This window comes from Arachis ipaensis, chromosome B9 (genome assembly GCF_059453495.1).
Source record: "Arachis ipaensis isolate K30076 ecotype BB chromosome B9, ASM5945349v1, whole genome shotgun sequence".
Classification (NCBI taxonomy): domain Eukaryota; kingdom Viridiplantae; phylum Streptophyta; class Magnoliopsida; order Fabales; family Fabaceae; genus Arachis; species Arachis ipaensis.
Genome location: NC_142444.1, coordinates 32,186,120 through 32,206,119, shown reverse-complemented (window position 1 = coordinate 32,206,119; position 20,000 = coordinate 32,186,120).

Below are 20,000 nucleotides of genomic sequence, written 5' to 3'. Positions count from 1 at the left end.
TGTAATTTTCTTTTATTTTCTAGATCTAGGAGTAGTATAAATACCCTTGGAAGTATTGGAAAAAGGGGTTAGCAAGTCACAGAGTTTAGTTTTGGGATTTCACTTTTTAGTTTTCACACTTCATCTCTTCCATCTTTTGTAATTTCTCTCTGAGCTATGAGTAGCTAAATTCCCTCTCATTGAGAAAGGGAGCTCTATTGTACTTGATGGATTAATGATAGTGAATTTCTTTTTCTCTTCATCTTCTCTTTGATTTCCTAGAAGGAATTTCGATTTTCATGCTTAGTGTTCAATTAACTTGGAAAAGAGATTGAATGCAAAATGGGTTTCATGGGAACCTTGGAAAAGGAAACATGAAACCATGCTAGAAATCCTTTCTCACACTTGAGTAGAATCTGGGTTTTGGTATTTGGATATGGTGACATACAATCCTCCCTCTACCTAGACCTATGATGATGTGTGGTATAATCAGGGACCAAGCATATCTCTCTTCATGAGCAATTAGACCAAGAAATTGGCTATTGATCAAGATCTGAGAGATTGAGTCACCAAGGGATTGGGGCTCAATCAATCATGATTGCCAAGAGGTCAATGAGTTGTATGATTGAAGAGGATATGAGCTGGATTTAATCCAAAGAGACAATATCTCCTTATCTCAATGAATTCCCCCATTCTTATCTCTCCCATTCTTTTATAGCTTTACTTACATTCTGCAAAATCCCATTCCCCTTTACATTCATGTTATTTCCATTTCTGCATTTTATTGCTTTCTTTTATTCCCTTGCCATTTATGTTTCTGCCATTTATAATTCTGCACTTACAACTTATTCTGTTGAGCTTGACTAATTCACCAATCAATTAAAATTGCTCAAATCTACCAATCTCTATGGATACAATCCCACTCCACTGTGGGTTAATACTTGACGATAATTTTGGTGCGCTTGCCAAGAGAGGATTCATCAATATTATTGGGAAAGGGTAGTGAATTCCGCCCATCACATCTGCAGTCTTTTTTCAGCCTCTGAATCATATTTTTGCTCAGGTCCCTCAATTTCAGCCAGAAAATACCTGAAATCACAAAAAACACACAAACTCATAGCAAAGTCCAAAAATGTGATTTTTGCATAAAAACTAATAAAAATATACTAAAAAGTAGCTAGATCCTACTAAAAACTATATGAAAATACCCCCAAAAAGCGTATAAAATATCCGCTCATCACAACACCAAACTTAAACTGTTGCTTGTCCCCAAACAACTAGATAAACAAAATAGGATAGCAAGAAGATCAAGAGGCAATCTCAGAGTTTTACATGAAGCTCAATTTTAATTAGATGAGCGGGACTAGTAGCTTTTTACTTCTGAACAGTTTTGGCATTTCACTTCATCCTTTGAAGTTTAGAATGATTGGCATCCATAGGAACTCAGAATTTAGATAGTGTTATTGATTCTCCTATTTTGGTATGTTGATTCTTGAACACAGCTACTTTATGAGTCTTGGCCGTGGCCCTAAGCACTTTGCCTTCCAGTATTACCACCGGATATATAAATGCCACAGACATATAACTGGGTGAACCTTTTCAGATTGTGACTCAGCTTTGCTAAAGTCCCCAATTATAGGTGTCCAGAGTTCTTAAGCACACTCTTTGGATCACGACTTTAACCACTCAGTCTCTAGCTTTTCACTTGGACCTGCATGCCACAAGCACATGGTTAGGGACAGCTTGATTCAGTCGCTTAGGCCAGGATTTTATTCCTTTGGCCCTCCTATCCTTTAATGCTCAAAGCCTTGAATCCTTTTTACCCTTGCCTTTTGGTTTAAAGAGTTATTGGCTTTTTCTGCTTGCTTTTCTTTTTCTTTATTTTTCTTTTGCGCCAATTTTTTTTTGTTATTCACTGCTTTTTCTTACTTCAAGAATCAATTTTATAATTTTTCACGTTATCAATAACATTTATCTTTTTCACCATTATTTCAAGAGCCAACAGTTTTAACATTCATAAATAACAAGATAAAAAATATGCACTGTTTAAGCATTCTTTTAGAAAACAAAAAGTGTTGCCACCACATATAAATAATTTGAATTTTTCTTATTAAGAAGTCGAAAAAGTTTCCTCCTTATTCTAAAAATATCTGCTATTTCATTCATGTTTAATGATGATGAGAAAAATAAATTATAGCTTACTTGGAGTGATAAAAATAAAAATAAAAATACTAACTACTACTACTCATATGACTCCTAAAATAGATTTCTAATAGCAGAAGTTATCACAGAGTTAAGATTAGGACTCAACAACCTTTATTTTGGGAGATGGATGCTCCTTCAATCTGTAGGGTGTCTGGTCCCTCAAGGGAGAGCCTCTGGCGCTTCAGTTCCTGTAGCTCACGCCCTTGCTTTTCTTGTTCTTTAAGTAGCTTGCAGATCATACTATTTTGATTTTGCTGTTCTTCCTTAAGCTGATCCATAGTTTCTTGCAGCTTGGTGACAGATGCTTCTAGGCGGGTCCAGTAGTCAATCTGAGGGATTTCTGGGAGGAACTCCTACGCCCTCCTTTTGATGGAGTTTTCTTGTACTTGTTGTCCCTCCATTGACTTCTTGGTGATTGGATGTTCGACTGGGATGAACTCATCTACTCCCATCTTCACCCCAGCCTCTTTACATAGTAGAGAAATCAAGTTTGGGTAAGCCAATTTGGCTTTCTTGGAGTTCTTATTTGCAATTGTGTAGAGCTCACAAGAAATCAGATGATAAATCTCCACTTTGTTTCCTTGCATAATACAATGGATCATCACTGCTCTCTTGATAGTGACTTCGGAGCGGTTGCTGGTAGACAGTATGGAACGCCCAATGAAATCCAGCCAGCCCCTAGCAACTGGTTTGAGATCCCCTCTCTTAAGTTGGTTTGGAACACCTTTTGTGCTGGTTGTCCACTTGGTTCCAAAGATGCATATGTCCTCTAGAATTTGGTCTAAGCGCTTATCTGATCTCACCATTCTCTTATTAAAGGATTCTGGATCATCTTGTAGTTGAGGTACCTTGAAGACCTCTCTTATTTTGTCAAGGTGGAAGTAAATAATCTTCCCTCTGACCATGGTTTGAAAGGTATAGAAAGCGGTTCCAGTCATTCTCTGCCTCTCTATTTGCCACAGATTTGAGTAGCATTCCTGAACCATGTTTCTACCCACCTTTGTCTCAGAATTAGCTAGAATTTCCCAGCCTCTGTTTCGAATATGCTCTTGGATCTCCGGATATTCGTCTTCTTTCAGATCGAATTTAACTTCCGGGATCATTGACCTTAGACCCATTATTTTGTGGTAATGGCCCGAATGTTCCTTGGTTAAGAACCTCTCTTGATTCCAAAGTGATTTTGGATTATTCTCTTTCTTACCTCTTGAAGTGGTTTGTTTTCCCTTAGGAGCCATGATCTTAGTGAGTCTTAGCTCAGTGATCACGCAAAACACACCAAATTTAGAGGTTTGCTTGTCCTCAAGCAAAAGAAAGGAAAGGAGAGGAGAATGAGGAGAGCCAAATTCGAATTGTGGAGGAGAGGGGGTGGCCGAATGTGAATTTGAAAGGAAGGGGTGGGTTCAAAAATTTTTGAAAAAGATATGATAGAAGATATGATTCATAAAAGATAAGTATGAAATGCAAAAGATGTAATTTTAAAATTAAAAAGATATGAGAGAATTTTGAAAAAGATAAAACTAAATTGGAAAAGATAGTATGATGAGTTGAAAAAGATTTGAAAAGATATTAAAAAGATAGATGGATTTTGCAAAAGATTTGAAAAGAAATAAAAAAGATATATGAGTTTTGAAAAAAAGATTTGAAAAGAAGAAAAGATTTTTAGGATTAAGAGTTATTTTTGAAATTGAAATTGAAAGATGAGGATTTGTAATATGTTTATGCAAGAAATTATGGAGGAAAACATAAAAAATAGAAAAATTGAGTTGGAAAACAAAACTACCTCCCCTCCACGTTCCTGGCGTTAAACGCCCAACTGTTGCCTGTTTTGGGCGTTTAACGCCCAACTGTAGCTTATTTTGGGCGTTTAACGCCCAGCCAGGTACCCTGGCTGGCGTTAAACGCCAGAAAGCCTTTGTCACTGGGCGTTTTTCTAAACACCCAAGATGCTGTAAGTCTGGCGTTAAACGCCCAGAAAGGTATCCTTACTGGCGTTAAACGCCCAGAATGATGTCCATTCTGGTGTTTAACGCCCAGAAGTGCCTCTTATTGGCGTTTTCGTGCCAATGAGCTTCTTTTCTCTGCTCTCTGCTCTGAATCCTTCTGTAACTCTGTGAACTCCTGTAAATGAGAAATAATTCTGATGATAATTTATTAAACTCTTATAATTATTATTTAAATGACAATTAAACTACAGTAATGGCTGGGTTGCCTCCCAGTAAGCGCTTCTTTATTGTCTTTAGCTGGACCTTACTGAGTCTTAATCTAGTCTCAGTTCTGAGCATTCTTGCTCAAAATTGTTTTCAAGATAATGTTTGACTCTCTGTCCATTAACAATGAACTTTTTGTCAGAATCAATATCCTGAAGCTCTACATATCCATATGGTGACACACCTGTAATCACATATGGTCCTCTCCACCGGAATTTTAGTTTCCCAGGGAATAGCCTGAGCCTAGAGTTAAACAGCAGAACCTTTTGTCCTGGCTCAAAGACTCTGGATGACAGGTTCTTATCATGCCATCTTTTTGCTTTCTCCTTGTAAATTTTGGCATTTTCAAAAGCATTGAGTCTGAATTCTTCTAACTCATTCAGCTGGAGCAATCTTTTCTCTCCAGCTAATTTGGCATCAAGGTTTAGGAATCTGGTTGCCCAGTAGGCTTTATGCTCCAGTTCCACGGGCAGGTGACAGGCCTTTCCATACACAAGCTGGTATGGAGAGGTTCCTATAGGAGTCTTAAATGCGGTTATGTATGCCCATAGAGCATCATCCAAGCTCTTTGCCCAATCCTATCTACGGGCAATTACAGTCCGTTCCAGGATTCTTTTTAGTTCTCTATTAGAAACTTCAGCTTGCCCATTGGTCTGTGGATGATATAGAGTTGCCACCTTGTGGCTAATTCCATATCGGACCATGGTAGTATAAAGCTGTGTATTGCAGAAATGAGTGCCTCCATCACTGATTAGTGCTCTAGGGACACCAAATCTGCTAAAGATATGTTTCTAGAGGAACTTCAGTACTGTCTTAGTATCGTTAGTGGGTGTTGCAATTGCCTCCACCCATTTAGATACATAGTCTACTGCCACCAGAATGTAAGTGTTTGAGTATAATGGTGGGAAAGACCCTATGAAGTCAATACCCCATACATCAAACAACTCAATCTCTAAGATCCCTTGTTGAGGCATGGCATAACCATGAGGCAGATTACCAGCTCTCTGGCAATTGTCACGGTTACGTACAAACTCTCGGGAGTCTCTATAGAGTGTAGGCCAGTAGAAGCCACATTGGAAGACTTTGGTGGCTGTTCGCTCACCTCCGAAATGTCCTCCATATTGTGATCCATGGCAATGCCATAGGATCTTCTGCGCCTCTTCTCTAGGCATGCACCTACGGATTATTCCGTCTACGCATCTCTTAAAGAGGTATGGTTCATCCCACAAGTAGTACTTTGCATCAGAAAGTAATTTTTTTTTTGCTGCCTGCTGTACTCCTTGGGAATGAATCTTACAGCTTTATAATTTGCAATGTATGCAAATCATGGCACTTCCTGAATGGCAAAGAGTTGCTCATCCGAAAAGGTTTCAGAGATCTCAGTGAGGGAGAGCGACATCCCTTCTACTGGTTCTATCTGGGACAGGTGATCTGCTACTTGATTCTCTGTCCCTTTTCTGTCTCTTATTTCTATATTAAACTCTTGCAGAAGCAACACCTATCTTATGAGCCTGGGTTTTGAATCTTGCTTTGTGAGTAGATATTTAAGAGCATCATGGTTAGTGTACACAATCACTTTTGATCCTACTAGATAGGATCTAAACTTGTCAATGGCATAAACCACTGCAAGCAGCTCTTTTTCCGTGGTTGTGTAATTCTTCTGTACGTCATTTAGAACACGGCTAGCATAGTAAATGACGTGCAGAAGCTTATTATGTCTCTGTCCTAATACTGCACCAATAGCATGGTCACTGGCATCACACATTAATTCAAATGGTAATATCCAGTCTGGTGAGATATGACAGGTGTTGTGACCAACTTAGCCTTCAAAGTCTCAAAAGCTTGCAGACACTCTGTGTCAAAGATAAATGGCGTGTCAGCAGCTAGCATGTTGCTTAGGGGTTTTGCAATTTTTGAAAAATCCTTTATAAACCTCCTATAGAATCCTGCATGTCCCAGAAAGCTTCTGATTGCCTTAACATTGGTAGGTGGTGGTAATTTTTCAATTACCTCTACCTTGGCTTGATCCACCTCTATCCCCTTGTTCGAAATTTTGTGTCCAAGGACAATTCCTTCAGTCACCATAAAGTGACATTTCTCCCAGTTTAAAACCAGGTTGGTCTCTTGGCACCTTTTCAGAACAAGTGCTAGATGGTCAAGACAGGAGCTGAATGAATCTCCAAATACTGAGAAGTCGTCCATGAAGACTTCCAGAAATATTTCCATCATATCAGAGAAAATAGAGAGCATGCATCTCTGAAAGGTTGCCGGTGCATTACACAGACCAAATGGCATCCTTCTGTAGGTAAATACTCCAGATGGACATGTGAATGCTGTTTTCTCTTGATCTTGGGGATCTACTGCAATTTGGTTGTAGCCTGAGTAGCCATCCAGAAAGCAATAATAGTCATGACCTCCTAGCCTTTCTAGCATTTGGTCTATGAATGGTAAAGGAAAATGATCCTTTCTGGTGGCTGTATTGAGTCTTCTGTAGTCAATACACATACGCCACCCTGTAACTGTTCTTGTAGGAACCAGTTCATTTTTTTCATTATGAACCACTGTCATGCCTCCCTTTTTGGGTACAACTTGGACAGGGCTCACCCAGGGGCTATCAGAAATTGGATAAATAATCCCAGCCTCTAGTAATTTAGTGACCTCTTTCTGCACCACCTCCTTCATGGCTGGATTCAGCCGCCTTTGTGGTTGAACCACTGGTTTGGCATTATCTTCCAGTAGGATCTTGTGCATGCATCTGGCTGGGCTAATGCCCTTGAGATCACTAATGGACCACTCAAGAGCTGTCTTGTGTGTCCTTAGCACCTGAATTAGTGCTTTCTCTTCCTGTGGCTCTAAGGTAGAGCTTATGATTACATGAAAAGTTTCACCTTGTCCCAAAAATGCATATTTTAAGGATTGTGGTAGTGGTTTGAGCTCGGGTTTAGGAGGTTTCTCCTCTTCCTGAGGAATTTTCAGAGGTTCTTTTATTTCCTCTGGTTCTTCCAGATCAGGCTGAACATCTTTAAAGATATCCTCTAACTCTGATTCGAGACTCTCAGCCATACTGATCTCCTGTACCAGGGAGTCAATAATATCAACACGCATGCAGTCTTTTGATGTGTCTGGGTGCTTCATTGCTTCAATAGCATTTAGCCTAAACTCATCCTCATTGACTCTCAGGGTTACTTCCCCTTTTTGGACGTCAATGAGGGTTTGTCCAGTTGCTAGGAAAGGTCTTTCTAGAATGAGAGTTGCACTCTTGTGCTCCTCCATTTTCAGCACTACAAAGTCAGTGGAAAAGGCGAATGGCCCAACCGTGACAATCATGTCTTCAATCATGCCTGATGGATATTTAATAGAGCCATCAGCAAGTTGAAGACATATCCTGGTTGGTTTGACCTCTTCAGTCAAGCCAAGCTTTCTGATAGTGGATGCAGGGATTAGGTTGATACTTGCCCCAAGATCACATAGAGTTGTCTTGGTACATGTACCCTCTAATGTGCATGGTATCATAAAGCTTCCAGGATCCTTAAGCTTCTCTGGTAAGCTCTTTAAAATGATTGCACTGCATTCTCCTGTGAGAAAAACTTTTTTAGTTTCTCTCCAATCCTTCTTATGACTTAAGATCTCTTTCATGAACTTAGCATAAGAGGGTATTTGCTCAAGTGCCTCTGCAAACGGAATCTTGATTTCAAGAGTTCTGAGATAGTCTGCAAAGTGGGCAAATTGTTTATCCTGTTCCGCTTGGTGGAGTTTCTGAGGATAAGGTATTTTGGCTTTGTATTCTTCAACCTTAGTTGCTGCAGATTTATTTCCTACAGAGGTAGGTTGAGAAGCCTTCTTGAGGGAGTTATTATCAGCACTTGCAAGTGTCTGACCCCTCATAGGCATTTGAACGCCAGGATTGGGGGCTGGATTGGCGTTTAACGCCAGATTTCCTCCCTTTTCTGGCATTTGAACGCCAGAACTGAACATGGGTTGGGTGTTTAATGCCAATTTTCTCCCTTTTCTGGCGTTTGAACGCCAGAACTGGGCGTCCACTGGGCGTTTAACGCCAGTTTTTCACCCTTTTCTGGTGTTTAAACGCCAGAATCATTCCTCTTTGGGCTCTTACTGTCCTCAGAGGGATTTTGGGTAGCAGTCTGCTCATCCTCTATTATTTGTTCTTTTCTTGGCTTTCTGCTGCTTTGAGTTGAGGTATTCAATATTTTTCCACTCCTTAATTGAACTGCTTGGCACTCTTCTGTTATCTGTTTTGATAACTGCTGTCTTGTCTGGTCAAGTTGTGCTTCCATGTTCCTGTTAGCATCCTTAGTGTCTTGTAACATCTCTTTAAATTCTGCCAACTGTTCTTTCAGATAACATAATTGCTGATTGAATTCAACAACTTGTTCTAGAGGACTAAGTTCAGTGGATACTACCTTAGCCTTTTCTTTTATGGAGGACTCACTACTTAAGTACAGATGTTGATTTCTAGCAACTGTATCAATGAGCTCTTGAGCCTCTTCAATTGTTTTTCTCATGTGTATAGATCCACCAGCTGAGTGGTCTAGAGATATTTGAGCTTTTGCTGTAAGCCCGTAGTAGAAGATGTCTAACTGCATCCATTCTGAAAATATTTCAGAGGGGTATTTCCTTAGCATCTCTCTGTACCTCTCCCAGGCGTTGTAAAGGGATTTATTATCCTCTTGTTTAAAGTCTTGGATGTCCAGCATTAGCTGTGTCATCCTCTTAGGAGGGAAATATTGATTCAGGAATTTGTATGACAACTGTTTTCATGTTCTTATGGTAGCTTTAGGTTGGTTATTTAACCACCTCTTAGCTTGGTCTTTTACAGCAAATGGAAATAGTACTAATCTGTAGACATCCTGATCTACTTCCTTATCATGTACTGTGTCAGCAATTTGTAAGAACTGTGCCAAAAACTCAGTAAGTTCTTCTTGTGAAAGACCGGAATATTGGCAATTTTGCTACACCATGATAATGAGCTGAGGATTCAACTCAAAACTACTGACTCCGATGGAGGGTATATAGATACTACTCCCATATGAAGCAATAGTGGGGTTAGCATATGATCCCAGAGTTCTTCTGGACTGTTCATTTCCACTTAGGTCCATGATGGAGAAAGGGAGATGATGTGAATTGTAAATAAAAATTTACTTCTCTCTTTTTTTTAATACCGAATTTAAAGTAAAATAAATGAAAAATTAAATATAAATTTGAAAATTACAAAAATAAATAAAAGAAAATTGAAAACTAGAATAATTAATTAATTAAAAAGATTTAAAAAATTTTGGATATGATTTTCAAAAATTAAGGAGAGAGAAAGTGGTTAGGAAGTTTTGAAAAAGATGTCTTAAAATTAAAGATACTTGTAAGAAGATAAAATAAAATAAAAGATTTGAAAAAGATATGATTTTAAAATTTGAGATTAGAAAAGATAAGATAAGGTTTTGAAAAAGATAAGATTTTTGAAAAAGATTTGAATTTTGAAATTTTAAAAACTAAGATAAGATAGAATAAAAACTTTAAAATAAAAATATGAATTTTTAAAAGTAAAATCCGAAAATTCAATTAAAATAAAGAGAAAAGATATTTTTGAATTTTATGAAGAGAGAGAAAAACACACAAAAGACACAAGACTTAAAATTTTTAGATCTAATGCTCCTTGTTTTCGAAAATTTGGAGGGAAAACACCAAGGAACACCAAACTTAAAAATTTTAAGATCAAAACACATACAAGACTCAAGAACACTTTAAAGATTCACAAGAGCACGAAGAACAAAATTCAAAGACTCAAAGAACTCAAGAATACAAACAGAAAGAACACCAAACTTAAAATTTTTAGAAAACCAAAATAAAATTTTCGAAAACTAAAGAAAAATTAACAAGAGAACACCAAACTTAAAATTTGACACAAGATTTAATCAAAGAAAAATTATTCTTAAAAAGAAGATACCAAAAACATAAGCCAACGCTCTAACCAACTGATTTATGAAAGAAAAAATATTTTCTTGAAAAATCTTTTTGAATTTTTCGAAAATCACAAGAAAAACAAGGAAAGACACAAAATAAGAAAAACTAAAGATAAAGAAAGAACAATGAACACAAATTTGAAAATATGAAGAACAAATGAGGACATGCAATTGACACCAAACTTAAAACATGAAACTAAACTCAAAGAAAAATTAACAATTAATAAAGAAAAATAAAATTTTTGAAAAGAAAATAAAAGACTTAAATTTGATGACTCTATGACAACAAAAAAATAAATTATTCCTAATCTAAGCAACAAGATGAACCGTCAGTTGTCCAAACTCGAACAATCCCTAGCAACGGCGCCAAAAACTTAGTGCACGAAAATTACAATCACAATTTTGCAATTCCACACAACTAACCGGCAAGTGCACTGGGTCGTCCAAGTAATACCTTATGTGAGTAAGGGTCGATCCCACGGAGACTGCCGGCTTGAAGCAAGCTATGGTTATCATATTATTCTTAGTCAGGATATCAATAGTGGTTCTTAGTTTTAATTGCGAAAAGTAAAAAAGCATGAATTAAATGATACTTGTTATGCAGTAATGGAGAACATGTTGAGGTTTTGGAGATGCTCTGTCTTCTGAATTTCTGCTTTCCTACTGTCTTCTTCTTCACGCACGCAGGTCTCCTTCCATGGCAAGCTGTATGTTGGTGGATCACCGTTGTCAATGGCTAGCAGCCGTCCTCTCAGTGAAAAGGGTCCATGTACATGGCTAATCATTTGTTGGTTCTCACTAATGTTGGAATAGGATCCATTGATCCTTTTGCACATTGTCACTGCGCCCAGCATTCATGAGTTTGAAGCTCGTCATAGTCATCCCTTCCCGGATCCTACTCGAAATACCACAGACAAGGTTTAGACTTTCCGGATCTCAGGAATGCTGCCAATTGATTCTAGCTTATACCACGAAGACTCTGATCTCACATATTTGAATGCTCTGTTGTCATGAAAGGCAGTCAAACTCGTGAACCAGGAACCCAAGAGATATACATTCAATCTAAGGTAGAACGGAAGTGGTTGTCAGGAACGCGTTCATAGGTTGAGAATGGTGATGAGTGTCACGGATCATCACATTCATCATGTTGAAGTGCGAATGAATATCTTAGAATAGGAACAAGCATGATTGAATAGAAAACAGAAGTAATTGCATTAATTCATCGAGACACAGCAGAGCTCCTCACCCCCAACCATGGGGTTTAGAAACTCATGCCATAGAAGATACAAATTCAGATGTCAAATGTCATGAGGTACAAAATAAATCTCTAAAAGTAGTTTTTATACTCAACTAGTAACCTAGGTTTACAGAAAATGAGTAAACCAAGATAGATAGTGCAGAAATCCACTTCCGGGGCCCACTCGGTGTGTGCTGGGGCTGAGCATTGAAGCTTTCACGTGCATAGACTATTCCTGGAGTTAAAGGCCAAGTTGTAACCTGTTCCTGGCGTTTGACTCTAGCTTGTAATCTGTTTCTGGCGTTTAACGCCAGAATAGGGCAGCAGGCTGGCGTTGAACATCAGTTTGTGTCATCTAAACTCGAGCAAAGTATAGACTATTATATATGGCTGGAAAGCCCTGTATGTCTACTTTCCAACGCAATTAAGAGCGCGTCATTTGGACTTCTGTAGCTCCAAAAATTCCATTTTGAGTGTAGGGAGGTTAGAATCCAATAGCATCTACAGTCCTTTTTCAGCCTCTGAATCATATTTTTGCTCAGGTCCCTCAATTTCAGCCAGAAAATACCTGAAATCACAGAAAAATACACAAACTCATAGCAAAGTCCAGAAATGTAATTTTTTCATAAAAACTAATAAAAATATACTAAAAAGTAGCTAGATCCTACTAAAAACTATATGAAAATACCCCCAAAAAGCGTATAAAATATCCGCTAATCAAAGGACTTTTCGAAATAGAAACGCTTATCGTAACCGAGAAGAAATAACTGAGTCAAGTAGCGGTAGGTCCGGTGTTGCTGTACAACAGAAAACTTGTGTTAACCATAAACGTAGCACAACAGCCTCATCAACACGCTCACAGTAACAATGTACTTAACGAACAGGGAGATTTAGAAACAAGGTTAGAGCTTACCAAGACAGAGGATTCAGAGAAGCGGAGGTTTCCGGCAGCAGAGGCAGCGGTGGAGTAGCTGCAACTCCGGTGGCAATTTTCGGAGAGCAGAATGGTGACTGAGCTCTGACGGGGTGCTTACACCGAAAGTAGAGGGCAACCACCAGCCACGGCGCCAACTAGGAACGGCCCTTCGTGGCGGTGCACAGTCCGACGACGGCTCGACAGTGGCGAGGAGCGGTGACAGCATGAACGGCGATGAAGGTGGCTGGCTCCAGCGATGGTGACAGGTCGCGGTGAGGATGACGATGGCGATGGCGGCTTCGAGATCGACGGCGACGCATGAGGACGGCCCTGCGATGACCACGGCGGGCTGGACGCGGGCTAGGCGGCAGCGGATCTTTGAGCCCTCCTTCTCGGTGCTTCTCTCTCTCTCCCTCTCTCTCAACGCCATACTCGGTCTCTTTCTTCCTCAGCTCAGTTTGGCGGCTCAGTGGCGGCGGCTGTGGCAGGACGCGTTGGCGGCGGTCCTCCCCCTCCCTTCCTTCTTCTCCGTTCAGCCCTCTCTTCTCTCTTCCCTTTCTTTTCTCTCCATCTCATCTTGTGGGGATTTGTGGTGAATGAATGGAAAAGAGAGACAAGATTAGGGAAAGACGTTGATGTGAAGCAGTTAGGGGGTGAGGAGGGTAACGGCGGCTAGTTTAGGGAGATTAGGGTTATGGTTTCAATTTGGAGATTTTTTGGTAGTTTAGTAATTTTAATAAAATTAAAGGTAATAGAATAATTAAAAAAAACCTATTTTAATTCAACACTAACATTTATTAAAAATACTATTCAATTATCAATTTACAAACTATTTTCAAATAAATATTCCAATTTGATAATTAGAGATAATATAATTAATTTTCTTTGTTTATAAAATTAAAGTATTAAATTCTATAATCTCTATTATTTAACTAAATTGTATAAAAAATTCTTATTCTTTTGCAACTGTTAAGTTGTATAACTTAAATATAGAAAATTATGCAATAATTATAAAATTAGGTAAAATTTCTAATTTAATTGTCAAAACTTGATTTAATTACTTTTTAATAAAATAATTTCTAAAAATAAAGTCTTTAATGAATAAATAAATTGAAATTAGCTCATAATAATATTTTTCGAAAATTATGGGTCTTACATTAAATACTAAACTAATGACTAGTAAGGGTAAAATAGTATTTTTAGTGCTAAAATCCACTTTTAGGGCCCACTTGGTGAGTGTTTGGGCTGAGCTTTGATTAAATCCACATGCTAGGGGACTTCTAGGGCGTTAAACGCGGGCTAGGGGGTCCTCTCTGGGCGTTTGAACGCTGATCTCTCTTCTTTGGGCGTTGGAGGCCTGGATGGGGGCAGGAGACTGGCGTTGGATGCCAGTTTTGGGCCTTCTAGTCCAAAGTAAAGTATGGACTATTATACATTGCCGGAAAGCTCTGGAATTTGCCTTTTCGTAGCCATTAAGAATGCTCTATTTGGACTTTTGTAGCTCTAGGAAAGCTCTTCGGAGTGTAGATAGGTAAGATTCAGACATCTGCAGTGCTTTCTCTGTCTCTGAACCAGACTTTTGCTCCAGCTCCTCAATTTCAGCCAGAAAATACCTAAAATTGCACAAAAACACAAAAACTAATAGTAGAATCCAAAAATGTGAATTTAACACTAAAACCTAAAAAAACTTAATAAAAACTTAACAAAAAATACTAGAAACTATATGAAAATGATGCCAAAAAGCGTATAAAATATCCGCTCATCACAACACCAAACTTAAACTGTTGCTTGTCCCCAAGCAACTAAAAACACAGTAGGATAAAAAGAAAAGTAAGATACAATAAATTTTAAAGTTTCCAATAAAGCTCAGTTTCAATCAGATGAGCGGGACTTATTAGCTTTTTGCTTCTGAATAGTTTTGGCATCTCACTATCCATTGAAACTCAGAAATGTTGGTCTCTTTAGGAACTTATAATCCAGATGATATTATTGACTCTCCTAGTTCAGTTCTTTTTTATTCTTGAACACAGCTTTCAGAGACTTGGCCGTTACCCTAAGCACTTTGTTTTCCAGTATTACCACTGGATACATAAATGCCATAGACACTTTAAGTGGGTGAACCCTTTCGAATTGTGATTCAGCTTTGCTAGAATCTCCAGATAGAGGTGTCCAGAGTTCTTAAGCACACTCTTTTTGCTTTGGACCACGACTTTAATCGCTTAGTCTCAAGGTTTTCACTTGACACATTCACACCACAAGCACATGGTTAGGGACAGTTTGTTTGAGCCGCTTAGGCCAGGATTTTATTCCTTGTTCCTAACCACTATTTCTCAAAGCCTTGGATCCTTTTACCCTTGCCTTTTGGTTTAAAAGGTTACTGGCTTTTTGCTCTTGCCTTTTGGTTTTAAGAGCTATTGGCTTTTTCTGCTTTTTATTTTTTTCATTCATATTTTTTTTCGCATGCATATTTATTTTTTTCTTTTGCAACATGCTTTTTTTTGCTGCTTTTTCTTGCTTCAAGAATCAATTTTTTTGGATTTTTCATATTTCCAATAATACTTTTCCTTTTTCGTCATTCTTTCAAGAGCCAACATTCTAAAATTCTAACTTCAAATATGCACTATTTATTCATACATTCTGAAAACAAAAGCAATGCCACCACATCAAGATAACTGAACTATTCTTATTATAAACTTGAAATTCATGTATCTCTCAATTCTTTTCAAATAAAATTTTCTTTTAAGCAAGGTGAGAGACAGATGGAAGATTTTACAGCCTTAAGACATAAATGCAAATGATCATACAACAAGGACAAGAGAACAGAAAACAGAAAAACACAAAAGAAAAGGAGATAAAGAGAAGGAATACACCTTTAATGGTGGCGGCTAGTACTCCTCCTTGAGGATCCAATGTAGTGCTTGATCTCTTCAATGTCACTCCTTTGTCTCTGTTGCTCCTTCCTGAGGTTTCACTAGTCTTTGGTGCCATAATTAAGAGTGGTAGAAGTCATAAAGCAAAGCTTTTGCAACACCAAATTTAAGAGTTTTGCTCATCCTCGAGCAAATATGAACAATGGAGAAGAATAGAGTAGAAGAGGGTGGGGTAGGTGGAGCTTCTGTGGGACCCACTGGTCCTGAGAGGCTAGGGAATTTAGATTCCCTGCCCTCTGCACTGGCATTTGAATGCCTAGGGTCTGCTCCTAGGCTGGCGTTGAACGCCAGCTATGCTGCCCATTGTGGGCGTTGAATGTCCAGCCAGTGCTCCCTGGCTGGCGTTTAATGCCAACAACACGCCATCCAGAGTGTTCTGTTTTCACTGCTGAACGTTTCTGTCTCTGCTCTGACTGCTGCACATGATCATGAACTTAAAGAAATAACTAAAAGAAAAACAATATTAAGGAATTAAAAGAAATAAAAATAATTAATTAGGATTGGGTTGCCTCCTAACAAGCGCTTCTTTGTCATTAGCTTGACTGACAGCTCCTTTCAAGGAGGAAGATAGTCATAGAGGAATAAATCCTTACACCTTTCTGGGAGATTCCTTCCTATGCTCTCATGGATTAGCTTAATACGCTCAAGAGACAAGATACTTTTCACTGCCTGAGGCAGAGTTGGGCTTGCAGCAATATGCTGGTATCCCTTTTTGCTGCTTCCCTATTCCATGGTGAATACCATGATGAGATAAGTGAATACTACCATCTTCCATGGTGAAAAGCCTTCCGTAGGGATATTTTTGTTTTTCCAACCCCTAGGCATCTTCCTTTTGGGGCCTTGATAAACCCCATATTTAGGGTTTATCTTGTATTGATTTTAGGAGATTTTATCACCTTTTAACCCACATTTATTCAAATAACATGGTTTCATGATTGTTTCCCAATTTGTGCTTAGATGTGAAAACATACTTTCTAAGCCCTATATTAGATAAATATAATTCACCTTTGATTCCACTAGATGCCTTGATTTATTTGTTAAGTGATTTCAGGTTGAAAAGGCTAGGAATGGATCAAAGGAGTGAAGAGGGAAGCATGCAAAGTGGAGAAATCATGAAAAAGCCAAAGATTTGAGAAACAACATCCACGCGCACGCGCACGGTACGCGCACGCGTGGATCGCGAAATCTTCAGGGACGCGCACGCGCACTGTACGCGTACGCGTCGGTGGCCGTATATGATTTTTTTAATAGAAAACATGCGCAGCGATTTCTGAGAGCTGTGGGGCCCAATTTCAACCATCTTTGGCGCCAAAATGCATATAAGGACCAAGGATTGAAGGGGGAAAGCATCATTCACTCAACTTAGCATCATTCACACACATTAGGATTAGTTTAGAGTTAGTTTCTAGAGAGAGAAGCTCTCACTTCTCTCTAGAATTAGGATTAGGATTAGGTTTTAGATCTAGATTAGAATCTCTTAGATCTAGGTTAATTTCATGCTTTGATTTACTTTTCCTTTTGTAATTCTTCTTCTTCTACATCTCCTCTCTCTAGTTTAGCATTTAATTCTTGTAATTCTCTACTTTTATGTTGATGCACTTTTGTTTCTTCCATTTTAATTTTAATGCAATTTATGATTCATGTTCCTTTATTGTTCATTTGATTTGTTGTTGTTTAATTCCTTGCAATTAAGTAGTGTAGATTTACTTTCCTTGCAATTTCACTATGTTTTCCTTTTATCCCTTCCAAGTGTTTGATGAAATTCTTGAAAGGATTTTAGAGTAGAATTTTAGTGCTCTTGGCTTGGGAAGGTAACTTAGGAACTCTTGAGTTACTAATGTCCAAGTAATTGACGGTTGGGAGCCATTAACTCTAGATCTCACTAATTGATTTGGTGGAGAACTAGGACTTATGGACTTGGATTGACATAGCTCACTTGACTTTCCTCTACTATTAGTTAGGGGTTAACTTAGTGGTTGGTCCTTGCCAATTCTCATGTTGTGGTTAGTGATTAGGATAGAGATCCTTGACCACCAAACCTTGCCAAGACCTTTTTAGTTGTTAGTTTATTTTCACTTCCATTTACTTTTCATGTTTCTTATCCAAAAACCCCAAAACACCTCATAACCAATAACAAGACACTTCATTGTAATTCCTAGGGAGACGACCCGAGGTTTAAATACTTCGGTTTATAGATTATAGGGGTTTGTACTTGTGACAAACAAATTTTTGTATGAAAGGATTATTGTTGGTTTAGAAACTATACTTTACGACGAGATTTCATTTGAGAAATTCTAAATCGTCAAAAGTCCAATCATCAAAATGGCATTCTATTCAAGTTAGTTACTCTCACTTGACTTTGTAGATTTCCCCTAAGACCAAACCGTCAAAAGTCCGACCGATCTCCATGGGTAACAATTTCCTTTTCAACACAAATATTTTTATTTTCTTTATTAGATTAGTTATTGCATTGCATGATAGGTTGCATGTTAATTTGTACATATTTTTACCACTTCTTTCCTATTAGGACTACTTGGTTAGGGTGATGATTTCTTTTCCAAGAAATTGTTTTTAGGGCAACCTACCAATTTGAAAACTTTTTGTTGAACTTGCTTGAAAGAATTTATTTTGGAACATGATTTTTGAGCTAAGAACACAAGCTTGTGAGATTTGAGCCTATTGGTGTGGTTACATCTTATAACCACTTATTTTCCTTCTTGTGTGCAATTGTTCTCTTCCTATGATTGTGATCTTTGATTCCCGGCTTTCATGAGCGTTCTTCTTGCAAGTCTACTTGAACTTCATTTTTATACTTGAATTGGTAGGATTCGTGAGTCGTCATATGACCTTAGCCCTACTCGTTTATACATGCTCTTGGAGGATTGATTTATTTTTAACCAAGTAGGTAGAATCATTTTGCATTTAGTTGCATTCATATAGTTTAGGTTGCATATAGTTTATTTACATTGAATAAATGTTGATACCCTTTGTTCTCTCTTGGTTTAAGCATGAGGACATGCTTGGTTTAAGTGTGGGGAGGTTGATAAACCCCATTTGTAGTGTTTATCTTGTATTGATTTTTGGGGATTTTATCACCTTTTACCCACATTTATTCAATGAAATAGCATGGTTTTGTAACTTCTCCTTTACTTGTGCTTGGATGTGAAAACATGCTTTTTAGGTCTTTAATTGTTTAATCTTGATTTAATTTTGATTCTATTAGATGCCTTGATATGTTTTTTAAGTGATTTCAGATTTAGAAGGCAAAGATTGGATCAAGGGAATGAAGGAAAAGCATGTAAAAACGGAGAACTCATGAAGAAATGAAAGAATTGCAAAAGCTGTCAAGCCGACCTCTTCGCACTTAAACGACCATAACTTGAGCTACAAAGGTCCAAATAATGCGGTTCCAGTTGTGTTGGAAAGCTAACATCCAGGGCTTCAAAATGATATAATATTTGTCATATTTACTACACGTATGGTGATGCGTACATGCACTGTACGCGCACACATTGTTGCTACCATATGATCCACTTAAAGCAATACGTGGCCAGCGAATTCTAAAGCCTTGTGGGCCCAATCCAACTCATTTCTGATGCTATTTAAGCCAATGATTGAAGGAGAATCAATATACTTTAGATAATTTCACACATTAGTTTAGTTTAGATTAGTTTTGGAGGGAAAGTTAGTTTCTAGAGAGAGAAGCTCTCACTTCTCTCTAGGATTAGAATTAGGATTAGGTTTAGATCTAGATCTACTTCTCCTTCTTCTTCTCTCTTCTAATTTTCCTTTTCTTTCCTTAATTGTTCTCTTGTAGTTGTATAATTCTTCTTCTCTTGTAATTCATTTGTATTGTTAGTTGTAGTTTGTGAACTTCCTTTTGTAGATCTACATTTCTTCTTCAATGCAATTGGTAAGTTCTTTGTTGTTTCATAATTATTTTCCTTTTCTATTGTTGATCTCTTGCTATTCTAGTTAGATCTCTCTTTAATTCTTGTAATTCATGTTGTTTACTTTTATTGCCTTTTATGTGTTTGATGAAATGCCTCTTTTAGCTTTAGTATAGATTTTGCTCCTCTTGGCTTGGTAGAGTAATTAGTGACTCTTGAATTATCTAATTCCTTTGTTGATTGATAATTAGAAGTTGCTAATTGATTTGGATGCCTATAAAGCTAGTCTTTCCTTTAGGAGTTGATTAGGACTTGAGGAATCAAATTGATTCATCCACTTGACTTTTCTCCATGGTTAGAGGTTAACTAAGTGGTAGCAATTGACAATTCTCATCACAATTGAGGAGGATAATGAGGATAGGACTTCCAATTCTCATAACCTTGCCAAGAGCTTTCATAGTTGTTAGTTTATTTTCATTTCATTTTACATTTCTTGTCTCTTATCTCTAAAACCCCCAAGGATATTTCATAGCCAATAACAAGAACACTTTGTTGCAATTCCTAGGGAGAACGACCCGAGGTTCAATACTTCGATTTATAAATTTAGGGGTTTGTACTAGTGACAAACACAACTTTTGTATGAAAGGACTATTGTTGGTTT